The sequence below is a fragment of the Penaeus vannamei genome, chromosome 25 (assembly GCF_042767895.1).
Source record: "Penaeus vannamei isolate JL-2024 chromosome 25, ASM4276789v1, whole genome shotgun sequence".
Classification (NCBI taxonomy): domain Eukaryota; kingdom Metazoa; phylum Arthropoda; class Malacostraca; order Decapoda; family Penaeidae; genus Penaeus; species Penaeus vannamei.
This window is the reverse complement of record NC_091573.1, coordinates 34,564,922-34,569,921: the sequence shown is the minus strand read 5'-3', so window position 1 is coordinate 34,569,921 and position 5,000 is coordinate 34,564,922. Positions and strand designations below refer to the sequence as shown.

The window sequence follows — 5,000 nt, the reverse complement described above, 5'->3', positions numbered from 1 at the left end:
CTCTCTCTTCTCTCTCTCTCTCTCTCTCTCTCTCTCTCTCTCTCTCTCTCTCTCTCTCTCTCTCTCTCTCTCTCTCTCTCTCTCTCTCTCTCTCTCTCTCTTTCTCTCTTTCTCTCTCTCTTTTTCTCAGTCTCACTCTTTCTCACGTCTCCCTCCCTCCCCCCTACTCTCCCCGTCCCTGACATGGCGATGGATAACGACGTCTAATTATGTGCTTGACCTCGTGACCTGACGAGCCGCCGCCACTTGACCTAGCTCTTGGCCGATCGTTCCCACCCGACCCTTCAGGCGTGACATGCTTTGGGGACTCAGGCCCGGCGCTCAATTCCCCCTGCCTCCCCCTCTCTCCCCCCGCATTCCCTTACTTTCCTTTTCCCTCTTCCTCTCCCTCTCCCTTTCCCTCTCTTCCTCTCCCACTCCCTTTCCCTCTCTTCCTCCTACTTTCCCCCCTCCCTCTCTCTCTCTCCAACACCGACTCCCTTTCCCTTTCCTAATCCATCTACCTTTCCCACTCTCACTCGCTCTGACACTCCCTTTTCCCAACTCCATTTCCCTTCCCTCCCCTCCCCCCCCTTTTCTCCCTCTCTCTCTCTTTCTCCCCCTCCCCCCTTTTGCCTCTCAGGTGCCATTTCTCACGCCCAATTACCCCGTTTCTGGGGTGTAGTTTGTTTTAAACTGTTTGTATTGGTTTTAGACAAATACTTTTGTTAGACAGATATGTAGTCACACCATACTCGTATATGTATGTTTGTATTGTCATCTATGTTGTTATTATTGCTCTTTGTTATCAATATCATAGTATTGTTATCATAATCATCATAATTATTATTGTTGAGATTATTATAAATAGTTGCATCATGTATACAGCATCGACTATCACCCGCACCCTCGACCCGCTGTATAACATTCAACCATTAGAATGTTAATAGTCCTTAAATGCTCATGTGAAAATATAATTTATTGACATTTGCCATTTCGCAGCGGGCTTGCTTTTGTTTGTGCGAGGCTCAAGCACCTCGGGAGGGGACCAAGCTGGGCATGGGCATCGGTGTAGGTAGGAGGGAAGGGGGGAGGGAGGGAGGGAGGGAGGGAGGGGGAGGGATGGAGGGAAGGAGGGAGGGAGGGAATGCGAGAAGTAGTGTGTTAGGGAGGGGGAGAGAGAGGGAGGGAGGGAAGGAAGGAGAGAGGTAGTGTGTTGGGGAGGGAGGGAGGGAAGGAGGGTAGGAGAGAGGGAGGGAACGTCCATTTAAGGCGAGCAGTGTTTGTTTGATCGGCGGGCCAGCTCCAAAGCGGTCGCCTCAGTTCGCCCACGTGTTTAAAGCTCTTGTGTGTGTGCGTGTGTGAGCGTGTGTGAGGCGGTCCCGGGATGGTGCTCCTCGCCGCCCGCCGCCTTGCATGCCTTTCGAGAGCACCAGATGCGGCAGACAGGACCTCCTTCTCCTTGTTGTCGGGGTGTTGGGGAGAGGGAAAGGGTTGGGGTGGGGGCGGGGGGAGGGGGGTTGTATTTTCCACGCGGAGGTTTCTTATCTGCGTAACAGACGTGGGAGGAAAAAATGTCATGAAGGAAAAAAGTTCGGTTGGCTGATTTTTTACGTTTTCTTATTTATTTATATGGTTTTGTTCGTTTATTTATTTATTTATATCTTTATTTATGAATGAAGCTTGTGCCGCTAGCGATTATGCAAACGCGCGGATGGCTCTGGCGTTACGTGAGCGAGCGAGCGATCGTGTGCTCTTTGCATCGTGCGTCCGTCTTAAAAGATTCGCATTTTGCAACCGCTCCGAGGAGGAGGTGGCGGGGTTTCTCGGGGTTTCTCTCCATTGTGGAAGGCTTTATGCGGTTGCCCTCAGTGCATTATTGCGGTTTGTTATTTGCCGGCGCGTTGCGGCTTGAATTAGGTCACGTGGTTATGTGTGTGTGGAGGGAGAGGGAGAGAGAGAGAGAGAGAGACGGAGAGAGAGAGAGAGAGAGAGACGGAGACAGACAGACAGACGGAGACAGAGAGACAAAGAGAGAGACAGAGAGACAGACAGACAGACGGAGACAGAGAGACAAAGAGAGAGACAGAGACAGAGATAGAGGGAGAGACAGAGATATAAACTGTTTATAATTGTTAATAATTCCATCAAATTGAGCCGCGTGGAGAGAGTAGCGGCGATGCAGCGGGCGCGCCGGGTGTATCCTGCCGGATGTGTCGGCATTCTGCGGCTCGCGATGGCATGACTCGCCCCCATCCTTGCCCTTGGCTCGGGACGCCGCGTGGGTTTCTCATCTTCCCTCTGCGCCTCCGTCAGCGCCCCCCTCCCCCCTCTCTCTGTGCCTGCTCCTTCTGGCTTGCTTGGCGTTCGGGTGCGGGTTCGTGTGTGTGTGGGGGGGTTTTGTTGTTGTTGCTGTTGTTGTTACTGTTGCTGTTTCCTCTTCTTACTTTTTTGTTTGGCTTTCTTGGCGTTCGGGTGCGGGTTCGTGTGTGTGTGTGTGGGTTTGTTGTTGTTGTTGTTGTTGTTTGTTGTTGTTGTTGTTGCTGTTTCATCTTCTTACTTTTTTGTTTGGCTTGCTTGGCGTTCGAGTGTGGGTTCGTGTTTTTTTTTTATTATTATTGTTTCCTTTTCTTACTTTTACTTACTCTGTTGATGATTTTTTTTCTGTTTATGTATTTGTTGGGTGTTATTCCGCTGCAAAATCATTTCTGCGATTTATTGGTTTGGTTATTTATTTATTGGTTTGGTTATTTATTTATTGGTTTGGTTATTTATTTATTGGTTTGGTTATTTATTTATTGGTTTGGTTATTTATTTATTGGTTTGGTTATTTATTTATTGGTTTGGTTATTTATTTATTGGTTTGGTTATTTATTTCATTGTTTGTTCGTTCGTGGAGTTATTCATAACCCTTTAAATGTTTAGTGTATTTCAAGTGTACTTTGCGTGGCTCATCAGATGTTCAGAGTGCGGAACAACTTGCGCAACCACTGCATTTCCCGGATGTTTTTCTGTTTGTTATTTCGACGCAAGAATAGTCGAAAAGACACGCATATTGTATCATGTGTATGTATGATTATACGTGTATGTATGTACGTATGGATGTATGTATGTACGTATGGATGTATGTATGTACGTATGGATGTATGTATGTATGGATGTAGGTACGTATGGATGTATGTATGTACGTATGGATGTATGTATGTACGTATGTATGGATGTATGTATGTACGTAAGGATGTATGTATGTACGTATGGATATATGTATGTACGTATGGATGTATATGCATGCATGTATTATACTTTATACTCTTCCCTAATTGCAATACTAATCGAGCTTTTTTTTTATGTCGGAAACCGTGTCAAAAATCCGCTTGGTGTGATTCAGTTGATATTTTTTCCTGCATTGGGGATACTGTAACCATGATGACATGTTTTACTTTCTTTCACCACGGTCAGGCCACGATCGTACCCCCCAGCCCCCTTCACCTCTCTCTCTGTCTCTCTCTCTCTCTCTCTCTCTCTCTCTCTCTCTCTCTCTCTCTCTCTCTCTCTCTCTCTCTCTCTCTCTCTCTCTCTCTCTCTCTCTCTCATCTCTCGCCAGCTCTCCGCCTCTTTCTCCTCCCCCTCTCTCTTTTTCTCTCCGGCTCGCCTCAGGTCGGGGAATGTCCGGCTCGACCCCCCGGGGGTCGTGTCCGGTCTCGCTCGGCCGACGCCACCTGCCGAGGGGGGGGGGGGTGCATGCCGATCAAGGCCGCTTCGTCTGCGTGTGTGGGGGGGGAGGTATGGGTGGGGTGGGGGGATGGAGGGTGAATGAAGGAGTAAGTTCGTGTGTGTGGGGAGGGGAGGGGTGAATGAGGGAGGGAGGGAGTAAGTTTGTGTGTTCGTGCGTGCGTGCGTGCGTGCGTGTGTGTGTGTGTGTGTGTGTGTGTGTGTGTGTGTGTGTGTGTGTGTGTGTGTGCGTGTGTGTGTGTGTGTCTGTATCTCGGGACGGGCGACCGTTTGCACATGATATTACTTGCGCGCAAACAGTGGTTCGAAACCTCTTTGTGTTATCCGGCTTGATTTCCATTTGTACATTTTTTTTTTTTGACGGGGATTATATCCATAAAAAAAGGGGGGAAGGGAAATGTAACCCTTTTTCCAGGTCTATATTTAGGCTCAGCTGGCGACCACGTGACGGCGTGTTGACGGCCTGCGAGCGAAAGGACGTTAATCCTGGTGTGCCAAAGCCTCCAATTTTACGAGCTTGCTAGACCACGCGGCCACCGCACACACAGAGACAGACAGACACACACACACAGTCACACACACAAACCCTTTGAATAAAAGAGAAAAAAAAATCGACACAAAGAAGAAAACGTTACCGGCTTAGGATTTCCGGTCTCTCCCCCTCCCCCCCTCTCCCCTATCCTTTATCCCTCCTCCTCCTCCAGTATTCTTCAACCACCGCCTTAACCCTTGTGTTACTTCGCCTCCTCTCTTCCTCTTTCTCCACTTCCTCCTCCTCCTCCCTTTTCTTCTCCTTTCTTTCCCCTTGCTCCTCCTCCTTGCCCTTCTTCTCCTTTCTTCCTCTCCTTCGTAGCCCCGCTTACTCTTTTATCATGTTATCATTATCATTTTATCAAGGGATTTAGTTGATCGTGATGAAAGTCTGTATTTTTTCGTGATGCAAGATGCGCGGAGTTTTTAATATTTTTATTTCTCTGGATTTTTGGGTTCTATGCTCCTTCGTTTGGCGAGAGTGACGGCGTGCCCTAGGACCCGAATCGGCGGCAGGAAACAAGAAGGGGCGACAGGCAGAGGAAGCCCCTTCTTCAGCCCTCTGTCGCTGCTTGCTCCTCCAGCCGATGGGAGTTTAAAGTATCCGACTTTTAAACCCCATTTTGTGTCGACCGTTTGTCTGTGAGGTGTTTATGAGGTCCCTTTTCTTTTCGGGTTGGAAGCCTTCGTTCTCCCCAAAGGTGAGAAATGACGAGAGTGGAAGCCCGAAGCTCCGAGGAGAGAGAGAGGCGGCTGCT

At 48.7% G+C, this 5,000-nt stretch overlaps 1 protein-coding gene across 4 annotated transcripts in view; it reads left to right on the top strand.

The window, feature by feature from the left end:
• Positions 1-5,000, top strand: part of step (cytohesin steppke) — a 330,278-nt gene that overhangs the window by 249,713 nt on the left and 75,565 nt on the right. The gene's annotated exons all lie outside the window — the stretch shown is intronic.